This window comes from Mus musculus, chromosome 15 (genome assembly GCF_000001635.26).
Source record: "Mus musculus strain C57BL/6J chromosome 15, GRCm38.p6 C57BL/6J".
NCBI classification, from domain to species: Eukaryota; Metazoa; Chordata; class Mammalia; order Rodentia; family Muridae; genus Mus; species Mus musculus.
Window position 1 is genome coordinate 18,057,691 of NC_000081.6, and position 19,026 is coordinate 18,076,716.

At 34.7% G+C, this 19,026-nt stretch overlaps 1 long non-coding RNA gene across 3 annotated transcripts; it reads right to left on the minus strand.

Annotated features, from left to right (window-relative positions):
- Positions 1-271: 271 nt before the first annotated feature.
- Positions 272-6,393, minus strand: Gm41277. 3 transcript variants are annotated; one of them, XR_875054.1, is made up of 4 exons: positions 6,289-6,393; positions 4,053-4,272; positions 3,091-3,385; positions 272-360 (listed from the first exon to the last, which is right to left on the minus strand). It is a non-coding gene; the product is annotated as a predicted gene, 41277 (long non-coding RNA). The 3 variants fall into 3 exon arrangements; XR_875053.1 differs by having other exon boundaries at positions 3,091-3,242; positions 6,259-6,393; XR_875052.1 differs by having other exon boundaries at positions 6,259-6,393.
- Between the last annotated feature and the right edge of the window lie 12,633 nt (positions 6,394-19,026).

The window sequence follows — 19,026 nt, forward strand, 5'->3', positions numbered from 1 at the left end:
TTCCAGTTTTTATCCCTTCTTGTTTACTCATGTTTATCATGTGACTTGCATCTTCCTGGTGGCCGGGAAATTATTTGACACTAAGGATCATGACTGCACTATGGGTAACCAGGAGGAAAAGAACGATTACATATCTCTTTCTAATACCTTACTTTATTTTCTGAGGAAATGTTAACACATCCATCTTTTTCGGGATTCTGTCACATGGCCGTGATCGTGGAGATGAGAATATATACATGAAGTAAATGTGCATAGTTCTGCACATCCAAAAGAAATTTAAGTCCTTGTCAGAGAGACCTTAATCAGAATTTAGCTCCTCATCAAAATACTGACTGTAGCTCACATTCTTCATTCTAGTATCTGTAACAAATACAAATGAAAAAGACATAAAACTTAAAATAAACTTAAAATCTGTTTACAGTTTGATAATTTTTTAATAATTTTAATCTGATTATATATATTTAAGAATATTATTGGTAACATACTCTGACATAAACAAAGCCCTGTGAATGTAATTAAGTGGTTTGTTCTAACCCAGAAAACAGCAGTTTAGCCAATCTAAGCAATTAAAATATATAACTTCCATGACTTTCAAACTCATAAATTATATTTATTTGGACAGAATCCATTTCCCCTTCAAAGCAGAAGAACTGTTGAAATAAACACAAGACTTTTTTGAGCCAAACAGAGTGGAGACCTCTCAAGTGTGAAATAAAAAATTAATACAGACTCAGATGACTTTACAGCACGGGATCACTGGCCAAAACTAATCCAGCAAGGGAATTAGTAGAGATTTTTGAACAGCAGATAGGCTAGAACCCTGAAGCAAAAGACTAGAGAGGTTACCCAAACTGAGAATATGAAATGTTCTTCCCTGAAACAATATGCACAAACAAGAATAAATTCATCAGATTGCATGTATATATATATATATATATATATATATATATATATATATACATATATACATATATATATACATGTATATGTAATATATGTATATATCCACATAAATGATAAATATTCACAAATTCATATGATGTGCAATTTGACAAGTTATTTGATGTGTTATACCATCTAGAAATTGATATATAAGTAACTGGGAGAATGTTTGATCATAATGTTTTCTAGGAATGGTTTGTTGTATTGCTGACATGAGTGCTGTTTTATTTAATTCAATACTTTTATGATCAAAAGTAAATTTTTGATTTCGAGAATTTTCGATTCTGACTTACGCATTTATTTTCACTTCCTCTGTGACATTTATAATTTTCTTTCCTTATTGATCCTTTCATTCTTGTTGTGTATGTTTAGGTTTTTTTAATATTATGTGGCATGGGGAATTTCTTTTGTAGCCTAAAATATTTGGTGTCTTTAAAGCACATTGAGCCTTTAGAGGCATGCCTCTCTTTATGTTAAGAAATTTTATTCTATGATTTTGTTAAGTGTAATGTCTGGGTTTCTGAGATGGGATTCTTTCCTTCTATTCTGATTATTCTTACATTTGGTTTTTGCATACTGTCTCAGATATCCTGGATGTTTTGTGTTTCAGATATCCTGGATGTTTTGTGTTTAGAATTCTTTAGATTTAACATTTTCTTTGACTAATGAATCTATTTCTTCTATTGAATCTTCAGTGTCTGTGATACTCTCTTCCATTCCCTCTATTTTGCTGTTGATACTTGCATCTGTAGTGACTGTTCACTTACCTATATTTTTCAGAATTTTTCAGTTTGTGTTTTCTTTATTACTTTTTTTTTTTTTTTTCATTTTCAGGTTTTCAACAGTTTCTTTTGCGGCTTTGTTTATTTTTCCTTGTAAGGACATCTATCATCTAAATAATGTTGGTTTTAAGGTCATTTTCTTTTTCTTCAGCTACATTGAAATATTTAGGATTTGATATTATAGCATAGCTCAGCTGTGCTGGGGCCATATTGCCCTTGATATAGTTGGTTGTGTTATTACAGAGACATTTGGGGCCCTGGTACTGTTCTTTGATTTTTTTTTTTTTTTTTTTTTTGGCAGATTAGTGTTCTGTTCCTCGGTTTCTCTTTTCTCTTTGGTCTTCTGGTCTTTGTGGTCTGGATTTTTAATGGCCAGAGTGACCACTGATCCACTTAGGAGTGTTTGTCCAAGATGGGACTGGTCTTCTGATTGTCAGCATGGCCTTTGGTGCAGCAGGGGGAAGGGGTCTCTCTCTCTCTCTTTTTCTTTGTTTTTTTTCTGGACTGGTGTGGCAAGCATCTGAGCAATGGAAATCCTATGGAGTTAAGGTGTGGGCCCAGCAGCACAGCACAGCATAAAGAGAGGGATCTGGATGGTACAGTGGGTCTTTGGGAACCAAGTATTGGGAACGGGGCAGTTCTCCAGGTAGAGAGTTACTTAAATGTTATGACTTAAGTGTCCAGCTTCTTGGCTGGGGGCGTCTCCAGTGTTGTCCTTAGAGCTTTTATTCTACAATGTCATTCACTTGTTTGTTGGAGTTATGGAGTCATGGTTAGTTGTATTGCTGTTTGTTTGTTTGTTTTGTAGGTTATTGCAAAGGGTGCTGTTTCCCACAGTTTTGTTTGTTTGTTTTTTTGTTGATGTTTAATTTGTATCTAGAGGACTACTGATTTCTACCTTTTAATTATGTATCTTGCTACTTTTCTGAAAGTGATTACTACCTATAGAAGTTCAATAGTAAGAGCTTTAAGGACTTTTTTGTATATATCATATTACTTGCAAATAAGGATACTTTGAACTTTTCTTTTGATATTTGTATTCCCATGATTTATTTCACTCAAATTATCACAATAGCTAACACTTCAGTGTTAAATTTATATTGCCAGTGGATTTTTTGTTTGTTTTTTGGTCTTTTATATATACTATTTTCTGCTCAAATGTCATTCTAGATTGAAGAAGTAACTTGGTTGGTTTTAATTAGATGAAGAGAGTACTTGATTTTTACAGACTCAGAACTCTAACCATTATGCTATGTACACATTTAATTCCAGTAATAACACATTTTGTATTCCATCAATTGAAATAAACAATAATGATTAGAAAGGTTTTAAATTAAACATTGCCCAAACATACAAGGCTACTTACAATAAGACATCTGTGCTTTTGAGGTCCAAAATGAGATCTGAAGTGGGAATGGCTGGTTTCATTAAAAACGCATCATGCGATGTTTTTCTGGAAAGTGTCTTATGAGAAGATGTTTTGATGAAGTAGACACATGGTGGTTTTCTGGAAATGGTCTGGTGGAAGAGGATGTGATGTTTTTCTGTAGCGGATGCTTGGGAGGACACATGATACTTGGAAATAGTTGAATTGAATAAATATTGGATGATGCTCTGGCACTAATCCTCCTTGCTAGTTGTATTAGTCAGGGTTTCTATTCCTGCACAAACATCATGACCAAGAAGCAAGGTGGGGAGAAAAGGACATTCAACTTATGCTTTCATATTGCAATTCTTTACCAAAGGAAGTCAGGACAGGAACTCACACAGAAGGAACCTGGAGGCAGGAGCTGATACAGAGGCCATGGAGGGATGTTAATTACTGGCTTTCTAAACTTACTTTCTTATAGAACCCAGGACTACAAGCCCAGGGATGGTTCCACCCACAATGGGCTCTCCTACCCTTGATAACTAATTGATGAAATGCCTTAGAGCTGGATCTCATTGAGGATTTCCTGAGGGAGTCTCCTTTCTCTATGATAACTCCAGCTCATGTCAAGCTGACACACAAATAGCAAGTACACTAGTCCTTGTTGGGCTTCGTTTATTCTGGTCTTTACTTGTGATTTTTTTTAGAGAGAAATATATCAAAGAACTTTTGTTGGTATTGCAGCTACACCTTGCCTCTTCAGCACATTTGTGCTGATTGGCAGAACCTCAAGTTTTTTTTTTTTTTTTTTGGATCAAGCATGTGCTGCTGCTGACTCATGTTTGCTCTTTTTCTAGTAGACTATAGTGTTAACAACAGAGATTGAAATTGCCCCCAAAGAACTACTTCTAAACAGATCCATTTGCCCCCTAGTCCTATTAGCCATCTTCCTCCCTTACCTTTGGAGAGTTGGCTATAAGAGAGGTTGAAGAGTTTAAGAACCCTTATTAAAGTAGGTTTTTAAAGAAGATAAGCCGAAGGAGGTTCATGGTCCATGCTGCCACTGGGGACCATGTTGAGGTTTCATGATGCAGCCAGAAGTCATGTGGATGTCCATGATCTTACTGCTATGAGCAGGAAAGCTTCTATGACAGAGGTATCAATAACTCCAGACTCGTACTTGAGAATGAAAAAAAAAAAATAAAGGGTATATGTTCACAGTTTATGGCTTCTGTCATGGGTGATACAAAAGACAGAGTTAACTTTAAGCTTACTCACTGGGGGATTGAGCATGCTCAAATGAGTATATTAGTAACATAAATTGTACTTGGTGTATCGTCTTTGGTACAGAAGGCACAAAAAATGGCATGGTGGACCTGAGAGGGATGGAAAGTGAGTATAACTTCGATACAGTGTGTAACATTCTGAATCAATAAACTACCATGTTGGGAAGAATGCCATTAATGTAAAACAAATAGGAATGAAGATTACGGAGAAATACCAAAAATGAAAATTTGGCTAACAGCCTTTATAATAGGGCATTTCTGAAAAATACATTATGAGTGTGATGATAGCTCTGAGGGAATCAATTAACTAGTACAGTGTTACAAAAAGAATTTAGAAATGCCTGAAATTAATCATAAAATGATAACTTCTGTAGACTAGCAATGTCTGAAGGTAAAATCATTTTTAGAAATAATTGCAGTTATTATTCAAAATGAACAAAAACAAAAAGTCTACAGATTTAAAACTCTCACGGAGGCAATTTAAAACAATGAAAAACTATCTCACCTGAACATGTGGCACACTGTAATAACCTCAAAGCCATTTTTTTTAAATTAAAAGAAAAGCAAAATACCAGGCAATTATAGCACTATACTTTAAAATATCAAAATACAATGGGAAAAAAAAAACAATCTGTTAGAAAGGTTATCTAAAATATCACTTAAGAGAATATGGTGTAGGAGATGAATCTCACTTCATAAACGGCTTTTCACAAAAGCATGAGAATCAGAGTTCAGACACCAAATCCTCAGGTAAGGCTGGTAGATATCCTAGCAACAGGTAAGTAGAGTTAGTTGATATAGCTAGAGCTTGATCTAGCCTTCTGGCTAGACTAGTCCAGTTGTGAACTCTCAGTTTAAATGAAAGACATTGCTTCAATATATAAGGACTAAAGTGACGGAAAATGACATCAATGCACAACCGAAACCTATACATATTCTCTACACATGAGAACACTCCATATATCTTCTCTTAAAAATACAAGATTTTGTTTTGTTTTGTATTTTGTTTGTTTTTTGAGACATGATTTCTCTGTATAGCCCTGGCTGTCCTGAAACTCACTCTGTAGACCAGGCTGGCCTCAAACTCAGAAACCCACCTGCATCTGTCTCCCAAGTGCTGGAATTAAAGGCATGCACCAACACTGCCTGGCTGAGAATTAAGCTCAGGACCTCTGGAAGAGCAGTCAGTGCTTTTAACCACTGAGCCATCTCTCCAGCCCCAAAATGCAAGATCTTGAGCCCTATCTACTTTTATTTTTATACTGGTTCTAGTCTCCTGATTCCAGTATGTTATAACATCTGCTCTTTCATTCTGTATAACATGGGATTTTGGAAGTCAATCTCTCAATTCCAGTAAATGAATGCAGAGTCACATCTAATGTAGTCATGTAAGAATCTTATTTTGCCAAATGATTGTATTAAGTATCATTACATGATATATTCTGAGGTATTTGTCATGATCATAAGTCATCCAAGTGTCTTATAAAGTGATACTTTACTTAATAAAAAGAGTCAAATTTCCATTTCAGATTCTGTGCAGTTATGTTCCTGAAAACTGTGACACTTTCTTCTCACCAGTAAAGGAAAGCATGATATTCAAGACAAACTCATTAAATTGCAAGAAACTAGGGTGTTTGATTTCTGTAAAGATCACTAACATGCAGAATTATAGAATCTTAGAAATGTGTTCGATGTGAGCAAAATCGGATTTCAAGTATTTTATTTTTTTAATCTTTTAGAACATAATATAATGACAAAATTTTCCATTCATCTAAACACTCTTAGATTGCCTTCCCTGATCACCCTGAAATACTTGACCATTTTTTCCTAATAATTTTATTTGGCACATATATGAATATGAATAAACACAAAATCTTACATATAACCAATTCAGTCTATACAAAGTTACTTGTGTATCTGTTTTCAGGGATGCTTATCTGGCACTGGACAGCCAATTGTGTGCTTGTCCCTGGAGTAGACCACCTTTTCCACTCCAGCTTCCCTCAGTTGCCTATAGTTCTTTGAGATGTTTGAGACCTTGTGGGCCTTTGTGTGTTCAGTTTGCCATGCCATTATTGGGCAGTCATAATGGTGAGATTTTTAAGGGTGTGGTTGTTTTGCTGTTGCTAAGATACACAATCTCACAGAAAATTCCCTCAATGCTCTGACTGTTAAAAGTTTTTCTACAAACTCATTCATAAAGTTCCCTGGGCCTAATGTATAGGAGGAGTGTTTTACAGATGTATCCGTTGGGGCTGGGTTTCATACCTCTGAAAATTGGTTGGCTGTGGTTTTCTGTAGTGGTCTCTATTATGATGAGTCATTTAATGTCCTGACAATGACCAAAGGTTCTCTATTGGATTTTAGACCCAGTCATCAAGATGGAATCCTTGTGTGGTACTGAAAATCTTGCTAAATATTCAGTGCTAGTGAAATCATGGTTACTGGGGAAAAAGCTACAATCTCCAATTTACTAAACAAGAAGAAGCCCTAGACACAATGCATAAACATGGATGCTTATACTCACAGAAAATTGTAGGTTTTGCCCTCACTTTATTGCATTTTAAGTTTTGCAGTAATTAGGCCTATATAGCACGAACAAGCATTAACCCGAACTTGAGGACACACTGGAACATCCTTAAAAAACCATAAACGCAATTACTTTAACAAGAAATATGTACACAAAATAGAAAGAGAGAAATGGGAATATTTATAAAATCTGAACTAAAATATATACAAGAAAAATTTCTGTAATTATACGTAGCTCATTACTAATCATCCCTATTTAACTAAGGTTAAATTCTGATGGCTGTGAACCTTTTGCTAGGACAAATAGATAGCAGTTTTTAAATCAAAGTTTTATCTTTTTAAAGTTACAAAATACGTCTTGTTAAACAGAAGTTTAAAATTAAGCAGTGGGAAAGTGAAAAAAATAAAAACCCTCAAAGATGACACAAACTTCTCCATGTTTTATTTTAGTATTTACTCCAGTCACTTGAATCATCACCTTTAATTAGTTTTATCTTATATCCTCCAAACTGCTGTGAAATTTGTTATTCTGTTCCCTTTTTAAAAGATATGTTGCTATTTCGTGACTATTAATTTTCAGATTAAGAAAAACCTACAGAACAAAAATATTTGCTCAGCAAAAGATCTCAGCAAGTCTCAGCATAATTTTGAAAAACAACATTGTGCTTCCTAAAACTAAGACAAAAATGTGCTTGTACGAGGCGCTTCCAAGGCTTCCACAAACGGAAGAGATTTCTTCCAATTTTTATCTTTGGGATCCTTCTGCTTGGCTATAATTTTAAACATATCTTTTAAAATATCTTTTCTTAACAAGCTGATGTGAATTAGCATTCAAGTCATTAACTTTTATGTAATAGCTTTGATTCCAATTGAAGCTGTTTGTCTCTATGTTTTTGTTACTTTATAAAATGCAAAAGTTATCTGGGCGGTATTCTTTAGGTTAAGATGTCTGAAATTCTGCCTTTTGTAAAAGTTGAACACTTGGATCATATCATTTGCGATCAAAGTCAGAGAAGAAGGTGATAGAAATATAGGAGCTCACACTGCAAGTGAAGTCTGCACTGCTGAAGAAGGCACATTAGAAAAGCTGTTAGCTGGACCAGTTGCCTACAGGAAACATCACATTCTCTATAGAAGTGCCGCCTCAGACTATTAAATGTAGACAAGGGGGCAAGCTCCATAATTAGATGCAGTAGGTGGAAACAAAAATGCTTGAAAAGTGTGAATTTATTTAAAATGACAGACAGCTCAAGAAGTTACACTTTTTTTTTACAAAAGTGCATATTTTAAAAATCATTTCTAGACAAACCAATTACCATATGCTGTGAGGTTTAGAACTCATCTGAAAAAGAAAAACTGTTTAAAAAACTGTCAATTACTCTTTCAAAATGGTAAAATTTTTAAATGTTTCCTTTGGGCGTCTATCAATTAACTTTTGTATTATTTTAAAATTTATCAACTGAAATGACTTACACATGCAAATGAGGTAGACAAACTACAAACCACATACATGTATCAAGGGTTTCAGAGATTAGGGTTTAAAAATTTTGGTATTTAAAGAGAAGAACTCATTTAGAAACAAGGACACCAAAACATGTTTTGTCCAGTCTTTATTACCTTCCTGATCTGCACTCTGACTGTTTCTTATCTCAAACCTCCTTCTGCACCCTACCCCCCACCAGACCTCCCCACTCCCTGGTGCTCACGTCTCTTGAGAGTTAGGTGCATCTTCTTTTACTAAGGCCAGATCAAGCAGTCCTCTGCTGTATATGTGTTGGAGCCTCATATCAGCTAGTGTATGCTACTTGTTTGGGGACACAGTGTCTGAGAGATCTTGAAGGTCCAGGTTAGTTGATACTGCTGGTCTTCCAATGGGGTGGCCCTTCTCCACAGCTTCTAGCTTTTCCCCAATTTAACAAAATTTAACCAGAGTGATCTCCAGCTTCTGTGCATTGGTTGGGTGTAAATATCTACATCTGACTCTTTCATCTGCTTCCTGGGCCAACAAGCAGCTGAAAGAGTCAGATGAGTGTATATTTTTATGGTTATAAAGTAGAATGTACTGGAGGCCTGGAAGGTGAGAGACTCTCAGGCCTCAAAGGGAGGGACCTTGGATGAAGTGCTCTACAGTGGGGAGTGGGGAACTTGTAGAGTCCACATCCAGTGGAGGAACAGGACATCAAGCTAAGGGATGGGTTTGCCATCCCGTAGTCAAAAGCTCTGACCCAGAATTTTTCCTATCTGAAAGAACTGCAGGGACAAAAATGGAGAAGAGCATGAGAGAAAGGATCTCCAGAGACAGGCAACTCAAGGGGAGGCCCAGGGCCCTGACACTTAATGGGGCCATGGAGCACTTGCAGACAGGACCCTAGCATAGCTGGCCTCTCAGAGGCACAACAAACAGCTGAAATGTCAGTTTTATTTTTAATTAAAGCAAGTAAGATGTTTAATATGAAATAATAGAACCTTTGCTCATCTTGTCCTCTATCTTCCTATAAATATATGTATGCAATATGAGAATCTTTACTTTTCAGATTTAATGAATGGGTTGATCCATGACGCTTCTATAACTTTTATTCAATTTTATGGCAGAAAATCAATATATTACACAAAAAGGTTTTTTTTTTTCATTTTTTATTACATATTTTCCTCAATTACATTTCCAATGCTATCCCAAAAGTGCCCCATACCACCCCCCCCCACTACCCAACCCACCCATTCCCACATTTTGGCCCTGGAGTTCCCCTGGAATGGGGCATATAAAGTTTGCGTGTCCAATGGGCCTCTCTTTCCAGTGATGGCCAACTAGGCCATCTTTTGATACATATGCAGCTAGAGTCAAGAGCTACGGGGTACTGGTTAGTTCATAATGTTGCTGCACCTACAGGGTTGCAGATCTCTTTAGCTCCTTGGATGCTTTCTCTAGCTCCTCCATTGGGGGCCCTGTGATCCATCCAATAGCTGACTGTGAGCATCCACTTATGTGTTTGGTAGGCCCCGGTCTAGACTATAAAGATATCCATGATTATAAAACTTTACAATAGACATTGTAGAATCTATGTCCACATAAGAAACACTGGGGTCATTTGTTTTGATACCTATTTCCAAATTTATTCCTCTTCAGATTTCCAAACTAGTTACAGCTACTACTCACTTCTTCATTTTTTTAACATAGTTACATTTCAATCATAGATCACAGTTACTGTTAAAGAGGAGGAGATTTCTACACAAAGACATTAGACTTTTTTTTTTCTGATTAAAAAATTAAATGAAAGAAAGCCAGGCAGTGGTGAACATGCCTTTAATCCCAGCACTTGGGAGGCAGAGGCAGGTGGATTTCTAAGTTCGAGTCCTGCCTGGTTTACAGACTGAGTTCCAGGACAGCCCAGGTTAAAAAGGGAAACCCTGCCTCAAAACACACCCCCTCTAAAAAAAAAAAAAAGAAAACAAAACAAAACAAAACAAAAGAGAAAAAGAAAGTAAAAGAAAAGAAAAAAGAAACAGTCCTGTGATAGAACTAACTGTGTTTCTTAGGCTTTTCCAGCGTGAATGCAGATCATGTTATTAGCAGCCAAAACATGATTATGGGGTCTCAGATAAGTAAAACCCATGTAATAAAGATGAGCAGGTCTCTTCATCTTCAAGTGTAGTGCATCGTGTTTTGTGTTTCCTTATTTGGTGAATGGTGTATCATCATGGTAAATCTTTGTGCGTGCACAATCCCAAGCTTTGGTACATATATTAAATATAGACAACATAGACGGCTTTGTTAAAAGTTGATGAATAAGAAAAGTTAGATTATTATTATTTTATAAATAAAATAGATTATTGATAGCAATACAATACAATGTTGAGAAATATTATAGAAATCTTCATCACCAACAGCATTGATTTAAAAATCACATTCAGACTTTTGAAACATAATCAAACTTGGTGAATCGCATCTGTTATCTACTTGGGAGCCTATAGCAGGAGGATAAAATGTCTACTCCTATGCAACAGTGAGAACCATAAATCAAATTAGACAACCAACAATCTGTGGAAATCAATGAATTGGCATATTAATATTTTTCATAAACTGATTTCTCCTTTATTATAAAATTAAAGGAGGACAGGACACAAAAACACTGTCTTTTAAGTTGAAATATCTAATTAGAAAATATGGGGGAAAATATGTTCATTTATAGCACTTTGATCATCCTTTCTATCAAAATATTTATTGTGGAAAGTCATTATTTCATTGTTTATTCTAACCATATAATCATTTTAAATATTTCATAGCTGCCATATTTATTTAAAAATAACTCTAAGTATACATTTTCAGCATAGTAGATTCTAATCATGTACCTGAACCTGTGCTTATAAAGAATTTAAGAATCGCTTGTGGTTGGTTGGCAGTCCAAGTGTTTTGTCTGTGTATTTTCTTTTCTATATATATATATTTTAAGGTTCAGTCAGTAACCAGGGCTAGCTTCAAATTCATGACATTTTTTGTCTCACTCACTCATAAAGCTTTGGTGAAAGACAAACACGGATGCTCCAGATACACAGCCTGAGTGTGTTATCTTCCCACTGTGTGGTGTATAAATGCTCTTAAATCAAGTGTTATCAGAGAGTATTTGGTGTTTCTCTTGATGTAATCCAGATGGGAAAAACGAGAGTATTCATCATTTAATCTAAAAATAAGTCCTGCTTTGTAGAAATCCATCATCTTTGTATGTTTTTTTTTTTTTTTTTTTTTTTAACATTCCTCTGATTGTAGGCCTGCCTTCATTAGAAGGTATTACACAGGATAGTAGACAACTGGAAGTCATGTGGATTCCTACAATAAAATATCCTTCATCAATTAACTGATATGTTCTATTTCACTACATTGAAAAATCATGTACATTTTAGAAAATAGTAACCATAATTTAAAGTGACACATTCTTTAAATAAAAAGAAGTTTTATTTATATCACAGCTTGTTTCCTAAGTGTACTTTAGGAACCTTTTAATACATGTGAATAATATGAATATGAGAGAACAATACTGAGTATTCGTTGTTCTAATAAATAAATTTTCAAGATACTGAGAACACAATGGAAAGTATTCGTTTCTATGTGGTCAGACTACCTCAACCTTGAAAAATGAAAGTTATGCACACATGTTAACAAAAACAATCACAAAAACTAAAAGGAAAACAAAAAAGGGCCTTAATAAACAAAGTCTTGATATAAGTCCTGTCTTTTACGTTAGACTATTTTTATACATGATTACCTTGTTGTTCATATTTGGCATGCCCTTAAATTTCTGTTTCATATTTTATAAATTAAACACAGCCATGTTACATATGAATTATAATGTGTTAAAACATTCTTGAAGAGAATATACCAAAAATTGTATTGTCTAAAATTATCAAAATTAAGTCTATCTTCTAAATGTCTATGTTTTACAAAGTACTATTTGGGTGCCCAAGTTCCACTTTTCATTTTATCTTATTGTCAAGTGCATGTCCTCTATACATTGATACATTGTACTTGATGAACATTGATGAGATACATATAACAAAACTATGAAATAATTGATGACTCATCCTAGCAAATCACGATCCCTTTTCCTTTTTTTTTTTTTTTTTTGGCCAATGAATTTTTCTACTGAAAAAGCAGAGGAGTTGGGAAAGAAGAGCGCCTTCTGTTCTTACTTGCATTGGGTAGGAAAAACTTTTCGATGCTAACTGTTCCTTAGTTGTGTTCCACATTACTTCTTGAGACCAGGTCTCTAGATGGATCTGCAACTTTACAGATTTGGCTAGACTGGCTGTCTGTTGACCTCCAGCAATCTTTCTGTCTCAGTCTCATTCCCAGTACATTATACACTGCTAGCAACAGCTTTTGAGTGTGATCTGGGGATCTTAACTGACGCTCTCATACATATATGCTACCTGAAATACGTTTCTCAATTATAAAGCTACTGAAAACAATTATGAAAATATTTACAAAAGATAAACTTTGAATTTCATTAAATAAAAGTAGAGGTGTAAAATTTTTATTATTATTATTATTTATTTGACAAAGTAGTGGTTAGCTTCAGAAGAATTTACACACAAACTTCCAAATTAGTGATACTGTCATTTTACACCCCCACCTGCAGACAATGAAAGTTCTTGCTTCATGCCTGGTCAGCAATAGGAGTTCACATTGATCTGAATTTTATTCACTATAAGATGTTGTTATTGGTGTTTTATCAGTGTTTTATCTTGTCCTATTTTACTGACCCATGGATTAATTTATCTCCTGTTCTTTTTGCCATATTTTTCTTCTTTGGTGAAGTCTCTGTTTAGTTCTTTAACTAAATTTTAAAATAAAGCTGATTTCTTATATAACATTTGGATATTTTGATTAACTTTATCACACAGTTTTAGTAAAAGTGTTTGCTTGACTCTTGGCTGCTCATCTTATTCTCTTACTATTGTATTTCTAAGAGTGAAATGTTCTTCTGATATGTAAAATATGTTTTCAATTATAAACATTCTTCTTCCTGGGATGGCTCCTTAGCTGTTTCTTCCATGTCACTACACTGAAGGCCATAAGCATTCTTTTCATATTTGTCTCCTAAAAGTTCTTGCATTTACATTTAACATTTATTAAATGGTTGACTTAAAATTGATTTATACTAGGTTTGAGGTATATTTTTTAAGGTTTGTCTTTTTATTTTATTTTGATTTGTTTTATTTGAAGGTGGATCTGCAGTCATTCCAGCATCATTACCTCAATCGAGACTTTATTCCCTTGTTATTTTTCCTTTCTGGAAAATATAAGTTCATTATATAAATAAAGTTATTTATGGTATATATTTGCTAGAATCTTCTCTATCACAGATCTCTATATGCATTTGTTTCTTTCAAATCATTAAATATAGCACGAAGACATGAGTTAAAACTTGTGTCATTATACATATATATCTATATACATATATGAATTTTTAAAATTTAACCTCTTAGAATGACATAAAATGTGAAAATTTTAATATTTCTGCTGTGAAACAATATGAAGTATTTATAAATAAATATCATTAATATCACTTTTGCTGGCAAAATAATATATAGCTTATTATTGTATATTAATCATATGCAGAATTTAGCACTGGGACAAGATGCTAAAGGAAATTAAAAGGATGAAGATTTTTATAAATATCCCTCCATATGTTCAAGCCATCCTAAGTGTTAATAGTCAAACAATACATTTTCATTACAAGATAATTGGAACACATGGAGAAAGATAATGAAAAGTAAGCTAGAAAAGTAAACATTTAGAGTAGTTCTACTTATTTTATTTCTACCTAAATTTTAACTTGTTGAAATACTAATAAAAATAAACTAATAACCCAAAGTTTCCTACCTGAGTATTAGACTTCATAGTACTAGAAAGAGGCTATTTAATCTGCTAGATAGAAATGCAATTTATAATCCTAACCTCTTCCATCAGACTGAGCCCAATGGGGGAGTTAGGGGAAAGACTGAAGGAGCTAAAGGGGGGTTATCTGGCATCAATAGTAGGGGAGGCCCTTGGTCCTGGGGAGGCTTGATGCCCCAGCATATGGGAATGCTAGGGCTGTGAGGCAGGAGTGGGTGGGTGAGTGGTAGAACATCCTCAGTAAGGTAAGGGGGGATGAGATATAAGGGGTTTGCAGAGGGAAAGGTGATAACATTTGAAATGTAAATAAATAAAATATCCAATTAAAAAAATAATTGCAACCTGCTATGATGTCTCTGAGCCAGTGACCACCACAGCAAGGTATTGCTACTAGTGCAGAAATAGCAGTTATATTTGCAAAACCAACAACTGTCTAATCGGCCTAAATACCTATAGTAAAAGAGGAAGATATGCTAGGTACTATAACCCTAGATGTCTATCTACCTATGGCTAGTTAGGTAAAGGCTCTTAGAAGAGGATCTATTACTACCGTTTTCCCAAAACAGTATAATTCCTAACTGTATTCTAAATACTTGTTCTTATGCCCAAATATTAGTAAAGATCTCATCCTTCTTCAAATAATACATTTTGTTTGTTTGTTTGTTTGTTTGTTTTTACAGAAGACAGACACAAAAAAGCAGCAGGTCAAATTTCAGAGAACAACTAAAGTATTTTACATCCCTGACTCATATAATGCAAATCCTGTACCTAAGACTCAGGGAACACTACAGATAAAGGGGTCCCAAATTTTGTAAGATCCTGTAGAGCAGGAAATCTGCAGTACAATTATATGTTCTATATATGACATAGTAGCTACACATGTGAAAGATCAACAGTATTGCTGTCTAAGACATGAAAAATGATACATGAATCTACATACCATCATGAGTGGGAGAAATTTTCAAGCATACAATTGTCTTACAAGAACAATGACAGGCGATTACTGACTGTTCAGAGGGGTCGTAGTTACCCCTAGGCATGAGCCCCCCCACCCCACCGCCAAGTGGTTTATCCAGTAACAAACAGGCAGTTTTAAAAACTCAAAAGAAACTAAACAGATGCTGCAGGTTGCATCTATGTATACATTAAAATGATAATAATAAAATAACTATAGGACAGAAATTCGAGATATACTGAGGAGGGGATACATTGGTGAAGCTAGAGTGAAAATTAGGCAACTTTAGTACATATATCTAGAATTTTAAAAATACAAATAAGCAAATTATCAAATTGAAATATGGCTTGACTTTTCCTATGTCTGAGTAGTTTAAAAATTATCTGTAAGAAGAAATTAATTCTTTTCTCCTCCATCTATTGTTTGATTTAAAAAAAAAATCCAACAATGTAAAACAATCTGGCCTTTAACTTCATATCCATAAGAGTAGAATTCAGGATTCTCCTTGAATCATCTAAATTAAATGCTATAATTAAAAGTATGAATGGTGACACTCAGCAAAAATGAACTTTAAAATAGTGGCTTTTTATAATAATGGGGATAATTTTGTAGCCATGGTAACAGATTCAGCAAGATTGAGTTTTTCAATCACAAATGTTCTAAAATAGTCCCAAATATAAATCAATCATGGATAAAATGTATGCTATATATGTGTTACACGAAGGGGATACATCTCAGTTGGTATACTGTCAGGCATTTTCTAAGACCTGCATACCATTCTGAGCACTGTAAAACCCAGACTTGGTTCATGGTCCATTCCAGTAATCCCAACAATTGCATACTGGAGGGAAAAACATTACATTTTAAAGAGTATTTTTGAGTACTTACTTAGCGTGATGCTCCACTAGTCCCTGTCTTTGAAACTACAGTGCTTTCATGACTTTAATATAAGAAGCAATGTTTAAGACATGAGTTTACATATACTTGATACATTACATCAAGTTATATAATTTTTCTCTACTATGAGTAGTCTTCATTAAAGAAATCCAGAAGCTATATTTAGTGTCTTATCACTATGGTTTTTGACACAGAATCTCACTCAACTCACACTTAACTATGGAAGTTATTGAGAAGACAAGGCTAACTCTAAGAAGCAGCAATCCTCCTGTCGCAAATGCGTAGCATTATGGATAAAGGTATTGTTCACCTACTAATTTAATTTGAATATCTACATGTGCATATTAAAGAGAAACACATACCAATTATCCTTTTCCCCACTCTATTACTCAAGGATATCAAAAATTATTTTTCTCTTTAGTATTATGGGTTTGCAAAGTTATTCCAGAAATTGTTAAATTGTTAATTATCTGTCATCCTCTCTTGGCCTCCTCCCCTCCCCCTCCCCTTCCTCCCTCTTCCCCCTCCTTTTTCTCCTTCTCTTCCTTTTTCTCTTTCCTCCTCCTCTTCTTTTCCTCCTTTTCCTCCTTCTTGCTCTTTTTGTATTTTTGGAACTTGTAAGACTTAACAAATTTGGATTTGAATAATCTTCCACAGTTGTTAAGTAGATTTTAAAGGCTGATTCTAGCAAGAAACTGAAAGGCAGATATGCTATGAGTTATATATGACATGAGCTCCAGGGATCTGGATCTGGTTCTGAGGTTTTTATGGGGGAATGAGAACACTGTATTGTCACCTGTGCTAGAGGGTTTTTAAGCGATGGTCTGTTAATGAATCTGACAGCATTCTGCTTGTTTCCAAAACACCTGAATGATGTTAAGTGAATGATAGGTTGCTAATATCTTTGGTCAAAACCAAAATGAAAATTGTATAATGGTGAATCTGTGGTGTTATTCTTGTGTTAAGTATTTAAAAGGGAGAAATTAGTTGGATTGAAAAAATGAAAAATGGTCAGAAGAGCCAATGATAACTTTAAGATGGCAATAACATCATGTACTGAAAAGGATGCAATCTTTGACAAAAATAGTAGTGCCATTATAGGGAAGATAGGAAAGGTGCCCTCAGGGAAGTACCAGTCTCTGGCACAGTTTCAATTTGGGAAAGGAAAATTGTAAATGGTGTTTTACTATTAGAATTTATACAAGAGCTGTGGTTCATATGGCTCAAGAGAGCTGTATTCCATTCCAATCTGGTAACTGAAAGTAAACAATGCTGCCCACACCATGACACTGGTTTTAGAGACAAAAAAAGACATAAGATTCTTCCTTTTTATTTTGGAGAATTTCTTTGGCAAACTTGGAGACATAATAATAATGATGATAGAGCCCATGGAAGTCAATAGTGTAAAACTGTGAAGGTTAAACTTTGATTCAGTGCAAACTCCTAGATTGTTGATATATCAGTGACATGAGGCATTTGGAAGGCAGAGATGCATGAAGCAAGGAGATTCCACCTAATAGAGGGTCCTGTGTTACAGATAGCAGAGCTGGAGTCAAATCAACCCTGTGACACAGGAGCAATACATATAGGACATAGAGCTAGAAATTCTGGTTTGCAGAGATGGACTTTTGGCTTTGATGGGCCTCAGTTTTTCCTCACAATTCCATACCTTCTTTTTATAATATATATTCTATGCTATTTTAGGCTGGAAGTATTTATATTTTCAATATTTTACAATGTGTCACAATTAAATGGGTTTAATTTTCAGTGGAGACTATGCACATTTGAAATATGATTGAGATTCTTTAATATTACAGAAACTTAGTATATTTGAATAAGGTTACCCTAGAACACGAGATAGCTAGGAGCCTGCTATGGTGTTCTAAGAGGAAAATGTTCCACATAGGTTCACATATTTAAAATATTTTCTTGTTATTTATTGCTTTGGGGCAGGTTATAAAAACTTTTGAAGGGGCAACTTTGCTGGAGGAAATATATCATTGGGTATTGGCTATGAGGGTTTAAGGCCTCAGACTGCTCCCTCTCCCTCTCCCTCCCCCTCTCCCTCCCTCCTCTCTCCCCCTCTCTCTCCCCTCTCCCTCTCCTTCTTCCTTTCCAAGTGCTATGAATTGCGATCAGAGAGTAATCTGCTCCAACTATAATGCTATAATTTTCAAGGTGTGATTAACTCTTATATTTGGAACGGTGAACCATAATTAAACTTCCCTTCCTTATGTTGCTTTCATCATTTTTCTACATAAACAGAAATGTCAATGATTAAACCATTTAAGCTAAGTGAAAATTCCATGTGGGTGTGATAACAGTGAGAAGAGTCATGGCTTGCAATGTGTCTGGCAATCCCAGGATGAGTACTAGTGATCATCCCATAAATCAGGAGCACTTTTATACAACAAAATGTAAATTTCATGTGGAAATAATAACATTGAGAAGAATCATGATTTGGGGTACATCTGTAATCCAAAGAAGAATGCCATTTATCATCCCCCTAAACTAGTATCAATAAATTAATAACTGTAGATAAAAAGGTTGTTAAGGCCAATTTATGTTAGACAAAATGGCATTCATAATGATACATGGTATGGGACAAGATGAATAATATATTAAACTCTTGCTGGGCTCTGAGTCAGCCCCAAATTAATGATACCAGGTGTTTGAAGTATTTCAAAAAAATACATAGTAATATGATTTTTTATTAAAAAAAAACTGTTTTTAATTTGATTATTTGGGTTGTTGGTTTCTAACTGCTTGAGTTCTTTGCACATTTTATATATTATCCCTCTGTCAAATGTAGGCTTGGTGAAGATCCCTTTCTAATCTTTGGGATGCCTATTTGTCCTATTAACCATGTCCTT